General features: G+C 35.0%; 1 long non-coding RNA gene across 1 annotated transcript; it reads left to right on the forward strand.

Moving 5' to 3' along the window:
• The first annotated feature begins 9,414 nt into the window (after nt 1-9,414).
• Nucleotides 9,415-12,691, forward strand: LOC128242802 (uncharacterized). The gene is made up of 3 exons (XR_008262717.1): nt 9,415-9,973; nt 11,570-11,650; nt 12,037-12,691. It is a non-coding gene; the product is annotated as an uncharacterized LOC128242802 (long non-coding RNA).
• The last annotated feature ends 406 nt before the right edge of the window (nt 12,692-13,097 follow it).

A 13,097-nucleotide genomic window follows, 5' to 3' on the forward strand; every position in this document is an offset into this window, starting at 1 on the left:
ATTAATTTGCCCTGAAACATCATTTTACACGTTCATGAATGTCCAGTGTGACGTACTTCTGTGATAGCCCTTTTTTGTTGTTGTTGTTGTATTTTTTTGTATTTTTTTGTAGTCGTTGGTGTTATTGATGATTGACCATTGTTGTTTTGCTTGTGACTCCAAACATTTGACGTCATAAACCTGATCAGAAGGTCGAGAGGTAGAAACTAAAAAATACATATACAATCATGATAAAAGTTCAACATACGAATGAAGCTTAAAGTAGCAATGCAAATTTTGAAAGAAAAGCAATAACAACGACAATTATAATTTTAATTAAACGTGATATTATTTTTTTATGAAAACTTGCAGAAAGAAGACTTTCTGATCGGAATTATATCATCATTTGCTTCAAGCATCAAGTAATTACCCCTCTCTCAAAACATTTACGAAATGGTTAAATAAATTATATGCATATATGTTAGAACAGATGTGTAGTCATGCTTGTTTGCTTAATAAAAGTTTTGTTGTTGCATTTGTTGTTTTTGATGATCGTGATAGTGAACATTTGACGTCTGAAAATGCACGTCAAGTCTGAAACAGCATATGAACTAATATGTTTGGAACTGTTAATTGATAGTAAAAGTAAGCGTAATAATGTACACATTCTCACTCCAGCACGTATTTAGGATAAGTAAATGAAAACGACAAAAATGAAAAAGACACGGGTTTTTTGGTATGCCAAATTATAGGCTAATGAGATAATAGTGAAGTGTTTATTTCGTATGTTGGCATTATAATAATGACGTTATTCGCGGCTGTAGACTTAAAAGAGTATTTGTAAACCAACAATTATCCTGAGCGGACAAAACATTTCTTTGATAGATACGCCCGTACTATAACTTCAAGAAATGTTTAGTCGTTTTGAATGACCCCAATACAACAAAAATAACAATTGTGAACAATATCTGAAGTGAATTTTACTGAATATAAAACACCACGTTTGGCAATGTTCATAGTAAATGAAATGTACAAAACAATAGTTGCGACTTACACCTCAGCAAGGAACAATCGACTGATAAAGCAAACAATTTATTTGAAATTAATTGACTGCAATCCAATCCTTGACGGTTCGTCTTCATTTCATCCTTTCATACCAGTTGTAAATGGTGTAATGGATGCCTTTGCTACGAAACATTTGTTATTTTAACTTAATATTACTAGGTTGATTACCTTAAAGTATATGACATGAACAGTCATGACATTCTCATTGTGTTGAATTCGGTAGTAATTGACAACAAGAGATACGCCAGTGAATTACTATCCAGACATGATCAATAATAGACATAATAATAATAAAAAAACAAAATTGTCGATGGTCCTAAACAAATGCTTTAAATCAATGTTAAGGAAGTGAATAACATATTTAAAAACAAATCAGGAATAAATCTCGAAAGGTCTAAAGAAATATAAGTACATAAACAAGATAAATGAGCAATTTATAATCTAAGCATGATTGACTGACGTCAGAATATTAGTAGTTTTTGACTAATTATTATTAAGAAATATCCCGGAAACACCGGGTTGATTAAGTATCTGGAGTGGCTCCTCCACACAATTAGCTTGTGTGACCGTACGTAACTTTAAAATATCAGAACTTTGTTCTGGACCCGCGGACTCGGAAAAAAGTGACTGTTTTACTCTTCTTCTTAGGACAATCCCGTTTAAGGTAGGAGAAATCACAATAGAAAACCAACTCATCCTACCCCTCAGGCGAAAGACTCCTGTATTGGATCCGCGAATGATGCCCCCTACCCTCAAACCTACTACCAGAAAAAAGCAAATTTCCTATTTGGCCAACGATTCTCACAAGCGATACAGAATAACCGTGTCCCTTGGCCCTTGCCTATTATCGACTGGACTTCTTGTTCGGGACTGATAGTCCTCTATACCACTAAAGGTGGCCACCATTGTAGATACAGGGGCGGAATCGTACTTAACCGTGCAGTAGGAATGCGGACGTCTATTGATCCCATCCGTGTTCCGGGTATGCGGGAGACTACCTGATTAGGCATGTATGTTGGAAAAACAGCCAATTGGTGTTTATAAGCCAGACATACTAGATCACCTGCCTAATCATCAATGGATTCACCCTCATGAAGGTCTGCATTTTAGAACTTTGGAGTGCCCGTTTCCGGAATGGTGAAACCCGCGTATATACCGAACAAACAGTCAATAGTCTCTGAAAATGACACATTTGGACTTGTTTAGCTAACAGTAGCATTGAACCTAAAAAAAAACCTAGTCCCTAGCATCTCTGTCAGACAATGTAATTGCGTTTTTGAATATGGAAAATGTATTCAATTATAATCAAACTCATTAAAATGTTAGTCGCCGAGCTTAAAGATAATTCTAGACAGGTAAAATAACATAGTTAAGTCAACAGTTTGAAAAGTCTCTATTTTAGAGTTACCATGTCCATTTTTTATATAAATCATCGTCAATTACACAATTGCAAGAATGACAAGCAATGAATTATTTACTAGTACAGTTATTGACTTGAAATCACCACCTGATGATAGTTTCTTTTGCCTCCCGGTAAGGACACCGTACTGGTTTCTGTCAAGGAAATTTAATTGAGCGACTGACATCGGTATTCCTTTATCTAAAAAATGAAGCCAAAATAAACTGGTATGAACCAATTGTACTGTTTTCAGTCATGGAAGGTATTTATGCCGTACGTATTTTTATAGCCGCACCAATGGCTTAGGTTCTCATGGTGATGTATAAAGGTTCGCATTAAAGTGGTCAGAAGAGGGGTATGCTATGATTGACCTCATGTTACCATTGACTATTTTTCAAATTTAGTCACTATATTTTTTTTTTAAATCAACAGGGAACTGTGCCTGAACTGGAGAAAACTGGCCGTCTTGTCGTATATATTATACACTAATCACGCTTAAATATCTGGTTATTATTGAGTCAGTTATGGAGTAAATATTTAATCCCAATCGTCTGGATTATAAAAATACACTTCAAGGGACTAAACATCAGCTGATACATTTGCAAGAAAACAATGGAAAATTGTCAAAAACTGATATCGTTGTGTAAAACTGATTGAATCGTACTAACTGGTGTATCACATCGCTAACGACACATGTATCTTTCGCGGTTTTATTTAGTAGGATTATCTACATATTGTAGCTATTTAAAGTTTAAAAATAACGTCGGTTTATTGATCGACACTTATTATGTGACTTCATATTCTAAAAATACACGCAACATGTCTTCCCCCAAAAAACTAGTTTAAAACACAGAGACCGATAGAAAATTCTTGAAAGAAATTACCAAATTAGAAAATGACAGCACGTTGGCTATAACGTTCATTGGCAGGTAAGTGTGTGGAACAATCGCGTGTCTTGCATGATCTCGAGAACCTATTCCGCTTTATTAAACGTGGATTCTCAGCTGAGACAACGTATGAGACAATATGATTGTAATGTATATTCTTATGATCATCTAACCTGGTGTAGAGCAGCCACACTCTAGCATGTATTGACATTTCTAGGCTTGTTGTGAAGAAAACTATATTGGCCGATTTTAGGACCATCTGGTGTCTGGTCACTTTAAGTAAATTATATTTCAATTATCCTTTTTTACATACATTAGATTTAACAAAGCAAAAACTAGGTTATTGTGGTTATCTTAAAACCTACTTCCTTTAAAAGTACCACAAATATATAAATGAAATTATTACACAATCCTATTCAAAGGGACGCAATATTGTTTAAGACATTGGTGCATTGGCAACATGGAGTTATTTATCTTTACATATATAACTGACAAGATTCAGTTAGTGTAGTGGTTGGCGTTCTTGGCTCTCTTGAAGGCTTTCCGGTGTCAACTTAAAGCCTTGGTACATTTTTGCCATGTTCACCAAACAAGACTATATTCCGATTTTGACCTGTGACCCTGACCCGTGACCTTTAAATACTTATGTAAAACATATAGTGCAGTAGGTAAAATGTACAGCTGTAATGCGAAAGGTTGAGAGTTCGAATCCGAGGGTACTTTTTTGTTATTTATAATTTCAATTAAGTTCAGAACAAGTATATTTTATTCAAAACATTTTTTATCATTATTTTTTAAATGCTATTTTTTTCGTTTTTTGTTTTCATCTATATATAGAACAATGTTTATCATATATATTAAAATAATACTTTAAAATCAATTATGTAATAATATTAATTTCGAATTACAAATCAGTTGTCGCCCTCGCTGGCTGTGTTTTTCGGAACCATCGGCTGTCTCTGAATCAGACGTCCGGCTGATAATTACAGGATCGTGTGACCGAGTGACAAGAACTGGCGCTTAACAGAGCACACTGATGGTTTTTATATTTTGGACCAATATAAAACTGTTATTGCAGGAAGACCTTATTCAAAACGTTATTTAATCCTTGCAAGGTTGAACGTCAAGCTAATCCCCACAATGAAACCTTGAATATAGCAAAAAGAACGATATAGTCAACAAGTTTGTAACATTAAGTATATCTTTGTGCTTGAAACACAGTCGTCACGCTCAAAAACATAATACTTTTTAGGTTTCCCAAAATGTATAGGTTTAGTTCTACGTGGTATGGCGGAAGTCGAATAGCCTTGTGTCTTTAGCAAGCTACAACGTCGTCAACACAAATACTGTTTGTTGTTTTATGGTTTGTCGTTATGGATGTTGTTCCTCCTCAGCCACGTGCAGACCTGGACATTGTGGTAAGCAGCATTGTCAAGCCTGACTACGGAATATGCAGATAGGTTGGGGATCAGCATTTCTTGAATCTATTCAATGAGGTTTGCGTGATTCATGTCTAAGTTGTTATCTCCAGAGGCAGATTTCGCTTTTAAAACCAACAGGCCGCACGCGGGATGAACACAGGTGTGCTCCCAGCATAAAGTACAATCATTCGCTCGCCTAAAGAAAGCATTTTGATTAGTAAGCGTAACCGTTGATATAAAACATAGACATTTTCTTTTTTATGTCATGATGCTGCATGTTTATATCTTTCGATAATGAAATTTTAGTTCAATTTCTGTATTCTGCCAAGACTTAAATACGATATAACTGCTGTGAACGTAATACGTCTCGTCAGTATACACGATGGAGTGTGACGCCGTCACGAAAATACCTTATCCAACATAGTAATTGAAGTCTGTGTAGAACTAAGCCTTTTCATTCCATCATTTCTTTTCAGTTCACTGAGCATCGTCTGTAGTTGAAGCCCATATGTTTGAGCTCCTTCCGGAGGTAAGTATAACATATAATCTCTTCCAGAGCAATTTTGATTTTCCTTAGTGTTGGTAGTATCTTTTCGTGCGTATGCAATTTGTTTCAAACAAACATGCATAAATGGGTAGTCTTCCGAATACCCGGGAAACGGGTGTAAATAATTGATGTCCGCATTCCTACTGCATAGTTAAATATGAATCCGCCCCTGTATATAGGACGGTGTCCACCTCGAATGTTGGACGCATTTAAAGCTTTTTAACTTTTCAACTTTAAACGAAGATTTGAAATTATTTTGTTTCAATTTAAAGTAGAATTACGAGCTCGGACATTTGGCCTATAAGGTAAAAATATAACCATGACAACAAACTGACCACACCTAACTTTAATTTTGTCAAAATGCACAAATACCTCCACTAACGGAAGCCACATTCCTTAAAAAAAACAAAGAATTATTTGTTAAAAGTTAAAGCTTAAAACAACTTATTTCAGACGATATCAACAGACACACTGCAAAACTCTCAAGCAATCTCACTTTCACAAATAAGTCTCACATACCTTTCAGAAATCAGATCATGGCAGGAATAAGCAATACGTTAATATATAAATGTGTGTCCATGCAATTACAGTGAAGTGTATAGAAAAAAATATATTCAGGCCAAAAAGAGAAAGGAAACACAGCTAAAGAAGCAAGGTTCTTCATATTGAATTATGACTGAACAAAATTCAGAAAATGGAAAATAATGAGATACCAATCTGAACAAATGATACAAGCGAATACCACAAAATGTCAATAGTACCTATAAAGGTTGACTATGATTCACAATGAACAATATGTAAACAAACATAAAAATTTAAGGAGATAAAACACAACTCTTTGAATGGATTTAAGACCAATGCATTCACAACTGTTAAAGGGGAACTAGACAAATAACCCCAACTGGGGAGCGACCCATTCTCCATATCTGTCAGGTGGTTTCCTGGCTCGCTTCGGCCTGGGCTGCGGTTGTTCAGGGGCAACCAAACTAGTATATGAACCTTGACTAGGATCAGGAGAAGCAAAAGATGAGTGATTCGCAAGGTGATCTTGTAGAAGGAGTCGTCGGGTCAACAAGAATAGGGCTGGAGTTATCATTAGGAGATGCAAGTCTTTTGTAAATAACTCTGCTTCTTTTGATATTCCACATGTTTGGGAAATTGTTTTTGACTCCTTGACGTGTCATCCTCGCACGGTGCAGTCAACCAACAATCGTACCATTGAAGTTGGTCCGTATGAGACAACAGTTACATACAGGATAAATTTTACACAGAAATTATCTATCGTTATCAAACAAAAATTTACCAATGGAAAGTGTACGCACAATCTGAGAAAAAGTGGGCAATATGAAAAATTTTGTACTTACATAAACATCCTTAATAATCCTTTTGATATACAAATTTAACACATTTAAAGCACATAATCACTTCATAAACTTGTAGTTCAACGGTTATCACAGTTTTTAAAAGTGAAGATCCTTCTATCGTGAGACGGTTGATTTAGGGAGTAAGATATGTCTCTCGATAAGCCGGGAAATTTTCGCAGTTTAGTAGATAGTTAACACGTTGGAACGTAAAACACGTGTACACTATAACACACAAAGACATTCACTGACACACACACAAACTCGCTCGTTTTAAACGTGGAGTTACCCGCACAAAACACCGACTTTACACTGATCGATCAGTTGATTGCAAAGATCAACTAAAGTAAGCAAACATCACTTGACTTTCAAAATATGGAATTAAATGGACGACGTAATTTTCGGCTGTAAGGCTCGAATAATCGGCGGTCCTGCCTGGACGTCTCTGACGGTCGTTACCAGCAAAAGCACCCTTTAGCTCCGGCCTCGGGGTTTTTGGTCGCTGAAGCTGCCTGGCCTTTTCCAGATTGTTCCCCGTCGGGGAGCCAAATGTAACCTTTGGGCTATTTATTTAATAAACGCCTTGATGGGTTCGATATTGATTTTATTCGTATATGAAGGGAAAAATCTATTAGAAACAAAAGAGTATTTTAGAGACATTATAAAGAGAATAATTCACAAATACAAAATGCATAAATACACAATTACGAACGACATGAAAAATAGAAATTAAGACAAGAAAAGATAAAGAAGCTTACCAGGACAGCTATGATGTTTGTATAATAAAGTCAAATTGAGTATTGAGTCTAGAATTACAATCTTTCTCTTACGAGAAGCAAATGTGGTATGACATAAAGAAGAAAAGAAATGGACAAAGGATGTAATACATCGTGCAAAGACCGTGAATATAACAATTATGTAAGTCGCACTACCTATAATTTAACACCTGGTTACATATTTCGTTTATCTTTTCAAAATTTTATGTATGCATGGGAAGAAAATCGATATCCTTACATTAATAGCGGTTTAATTATATGTTAAAAGTAGAGAAAGGGCTTTAAGTAAAATTTAGATGTTAACCTTATTATAATTGTCTCATGTTTTTTTATATAAAAAAGCCACTATTATCTATTTTGTGCAGCTTGAAATAAAAGCATTTTCATAAGATTAAAACAACTGTCAGTTATAGCACTGATATCTTGGGACAGAACGATTCTAAGTCTGTAAGTACGAAACATGTATAATACACATAAAAATAATTTGGCATAAACATTCTAACATACAGTCATAATTTAAATTGGTGTTGGCAGGTAAATTATTTTCCTTTGATAAGCCCAACTCTTAAATAACCGACAAACATATGTATATCGGCACGTACCAAAACAATATATAATATCAAACGTAAATATAGTAGATATTAGACTCGAATCTTATATATTCAACTTAACCGACTATTTTCTTAAACTTACTTTATGAAATACAACAACAACTCGTAGATAACTCGTGCTTAGTCGATGTATTAAAGTGATTTCTTACGCTAACGAGAATAAGTAATCCCTATATGAACTATTCATCTTCGGGAACAGTTAAACATTTCTTAATCCGTCCTTCTCATTCTTAGATTTATTACAGTCTGCGAACTTTGCTTAAATCCTGTCCAAAACGAATGCGTGACACTATCGAGCGGAAATAATATAAAAAACTTAAGAAGAGTGCGCTTTGATAACGTCCACTGAATATACTGATTCTAAAACTTTGAAAGCAGTGAATTGCCAATTAGGCATTCTCACGTAACAGGTCATTTTTACTTCTTGTAAATAGTTGCTACTGAGATTAAGAGAGCCAGTACCAAATTTGCCTGAATTGGCTTATTCTTAGGCCAAGTCATAGTGATTTGAAATTGATAATTAATTGTTTCATTCAACTTTTTCAATATAGTATCGATTCCATTATAATGCACATTAGCTTAATCAGAGGCAGATTTGTTATCATTGTTTGGAAATACAGATGCTTAGTTAATAAAAGTTATAACTTAACCTAACATTTGTCCTTGAAACAAATTTAACATCCTTGTGAAGCATTTATTTATAATTATTAACTACTCGTAATTTGTAATGAATTGGATTTCAAAAAGATGAATGTTATACACATCGGTTAACACGACACGTGTTTACCAAAACAAAAATATCTTCTAGATGTCAATATAACCCAATAAGAGATGATGACACATACGAATATAATTGCATAATAAAACACACGGTTTTAATTTGTTTTATGAGTATTTTGTGCGATGCATTTTCTGAAGTATTACAAATTTGACAAACGCACGTTGGCATTTTCAAATAAAAGCCATTTTTGAACAATTAAAGGAAAACATTTGAAAAAATGCATTTTGTCTAAAGCTATGATATTTTAACACTACGTTACGTGCGTTTGCATTTCTGGCCACTATTTGTATCGAAGCGTTCTTGGAAACTATGCAAACATGAATGACGACCATTACACCGATCGAAAGACAAAACAATGCATTCGTTTTTGCGCTATGACACTTTAACGAACTCTTGCGTATAACAAAACCATCAATAAGAAACTTACCTGGATTGACGATCCATACTACTTGCATTTGCATGTGTGACGTTTTGTTCATCTACCGTGACAAACATAGATAAACAGGATTTCAATACAACCAACGTGAGATATTTCAATTCGGATTATCACAACTATTCTTTGAGGTTTGTTAGTCAAAGTTGAGTGCATTGCGACCAAAATGTTTTTGATCAATAAATAAAGATAGTTTGAGCACAAGAGCCTCGATCTTCGTAGTCAGTTTGGTCTTTACCAGTTTTTGATTTAAATCGATTTGATCAAATTTATAAGCTTGAGTCTTGAAAGATTTAAGAAGGTCGGTCCTTTAGTATAGGTCAGTGGCTACGGTCACGATGACATTGTCGAATCTAAGCGTAATTTTACAGAATTGTCAAGCTCCATTGCTAAGGTCGTTTCTCAGCAATGATGGAGCTGGTCGACTTTATATCCCCTGTCAGAGCAACCAAGAGTAGTCTTGGTGTTTGGATTATATAACCAATGTCGGAGGAACAAATGGTTTCATATCCCCCGTCAGAGCATCATATGGTTTTCATAGCTGGTGGACTATATATACCCTGTCAGTGCAATCGTTGGTTGTATTAATTAATGGATCAGTTGCTTCAAAATATTTTGTGTTTGCCGAAACTTCATAGAGGGAAATGTTGGAAGCGGAACAAAATGGCGGTTTTCGAAAGGATTTTGGTGTTTTGGGATGATATTTTGACCTGGTAAGTATGTTATATCACTTTTCTTGCAATATTTATACGCCTACCCGGCGGCCGCTCGTGTAAGCTTCTCCCCATTTTTAACCTATTTTTCAAGAAGCCTTAAGAACAAAGTTACGGAATGTATAAGCTGGACGATTGCTTGTGCACTTACATGGGCACTGTGCGGTATATTGATTTTGTTTAAACACCTTTTTTGCCGGGTTTAGGGAATATTTTGCAGTTTTTGTTGGACGTATGTGTGCGTTTATAAAAGTGTAACTATAACACGAGCTGTAAGACATTTATAACAAAAGGCAGTTTGATACCCATTAAGAGTGTACCGCGTATTTGTTATACACATTAATCTTTCAGATACACTTGCATACTTTTCTAGTAATTCATATATGTGCTCATTAAATTTTGTCTCTCTTTCTATCAATGTAAGAACTGATGTAACATGAACGTCTCGCAATACGGAAAATAAAATGAGTGCAAACATTAAAAGTCTGATACTGTTTCACCATGAAAATCACGGAAATACGTTTTAAAACATTGGTAGTCTACCAAACATCCAACCCACCCCGGCAGTTAAATACTTCATTATATCCGATGACGTTCATATTTTGCTTACGATCTCATTCATTTTGTGACTTAGACATAGATCACAATGTAGGAAGTAAGCTATGCTTTCGAAACTTTAAACTGTACTGAAAAGTGACCTAAGGCAGAACGGCTGAAATGACATATTTCAATAGAAGCGCTGTTGAATTATCGAACCATCAGGTACGATCAATACTTTATTTAAATAGTTTGGAAAATGAACAAGCATCTTATTACTTTAATCTCTAAAACTATTGTTGTTAATATACAGATGCATGTTTAATGAGGGACAGGTTTTGAAATCAAATATATTGTAAAGTTCTGCTGATCAAGCTAATTACTAAAAACATCGGTCCTTTTGTCTTCAATCGGTTCGATATATGACTGGCAGTATAATTATAAACATTGGTAGTGAGAAGAGGTTAAGATAACGGAATAAATAAAATTAGGTCGGCTTTTTAACACATGCCTTATTAATGTTACTGTCTAAAGTTTTGTAAGGACGTATTGCCTGTCTTGAAAGTTGAAAAGAGGCATTTTTAATAAGACCATATGTTTCTTCAACAGTCTGGTAAAAATAAACCTGTAAGGTTTACAGGACGTGATCTGTATTTTAAGATCATTATCTTGACATGTCACAAAAAATACATTAACAATATCAACAACAATAACTGTTATTGATTTACAATAACATATGCCTCTAGCACATTACGATAGCTATATAAGAGCAAACAGGCTGGTAATGCAAGCGATGAATACCGATCAACTGACGATTAATGACGTTGTTCAAATTACATATTCGAGCGGCGGACTGACGGACAAACATTCAGTATTATTACAGACAGAAACAAACAGAAAGTATTACTTTGATGTAATTTCCCCATGTAAACGGCCATACGTACAAAAGTATTATATTGCGCTTCACAATTACAGCAAACAGTTCATTGGCCATACTGACTCAGCAGATAGGTGTTTCAATTTAGATCTAAAAGTGGCGTCAGATTCAATGTTTTTCAGATAACTAGGTAGATTATTCCACCATGTGAGACCAATGACGACGATTGATCGGTCAGCTATTTGGTTCGACGCATTGGAATGGTAAATTATTCTATCTAAGTCTGTATCTAGCCTAAAGAGGTACACACATTTCCCTCAAATACAATGGGCTGTACAAAAACACGCTCGGGAAACCAGCACTAGAACCTTATAAATGGTTCTAACTTTAACTGGGAGCCAGTGTATTTTTTTAAGAGGTTCAGTACTTGTTATTAAATAGGAATCTTTTGAGACCAGTCTAGCGGCATGTTTTTTGACTCGTAGTAATTTGTTGATTTGGTAATTTGGAATTTCCGTGAAGAGACCGTTGCAGAAATCAATATAAGAGTGAACCAATTCATGCATTTATGGTTCCGTTGATTTTTTTGTGCTTTAACGCATAATCTTCAATTTTGTAACTGCTCATGTGCTATTTGTCTTTTTTTCAGATGCGATTGTCAAAATTCAGCGTATTGGTCATTCAAACACCTAGATCTCTTACACTTGTTATGTTTATTTTTTGTATTTGACGTTTGGTTCCATACATAATTATTCGGTTTTAGCCTAATTCATGTTCAGTTTGTAAGATGTCATCGATGTGCTGAATTGTGAGACAATTGGTAAGCTGTTGAAAAACAATTGCCTCCTTTTGAGAATTTTCCGCTTGAATATTTAGTGCAATGTTATTGTCGTCAGCGTATTGATACAGATCGACTGGATATTACTGAACCTCTCTATTAAGAGCTGATATATACAGGGTAAAGACCACCGGTCCAGTACAAGAACCCTGTCGTACTTCGAACCTCAGTGGTTCAGTTTCAGTTTCTGATTGTTCAACCATGAGTTTCATTGTTCTCTTCGCGAGATAAGATTCCATCCATTTCGAGGGAGTGCCTTGAATACCAAAGTCGTTTTGAAAAACTCGAATCAGTGTCGGAATGTCGATGTTATCGCATGCAGCACTCAAGTCAATCATGACCACAATTGTAACTTTTATCAATGTTTCCATAATTCACAATACATTTTGACCATTGCTGTTTTAACACCATGATATATTCTATATGCACTTTGATAAGATGAAAATAGTTTGCTTCTATATGTACATTGTTATTGTTTATTGCACCGCTTTTTAAGAATCTTGCAGTTAAATTATAAATTTGAGACTGGCCGATAGTTTGCAGTTCGAGTGGGACACCTTTCTTCTTTAACAAAGATTTAACCTCACATTCCAAACACATATGTGAAAGAATTGGTCTTTGACATCTTGTGGTTAAATCTTTTGTAGTCATTCCGTAACTTACTATCACAAAAACATTTTAGACTAGGAGGAGTAATTCATCATTTGAGCATTTCCAAATATTAGATCAGGTCTTAATTTGAACCTCTTGAAGCACATGATAAAATTGTAGTGACTTTGACATTGCAGAAGATCGAAGATGTAAATAACCCCGAGAACATTTCTAAAAGAAGACACGGGGATTAAATTGCGGGACAACATAATTTAAGCACT

The sequence above is a fragment of the Mya arenaria genome, chromosome 8, assembly GCF_026914265.1.
Source record: "Mya arenaria isolate MELC-2E11 chromosome 8, ASM2691426v1".
NCBI lineage: Eukaryota > Metazoa > Mollusca > Bivalvia > Myida > Myidae > Mya > Mya arenaria.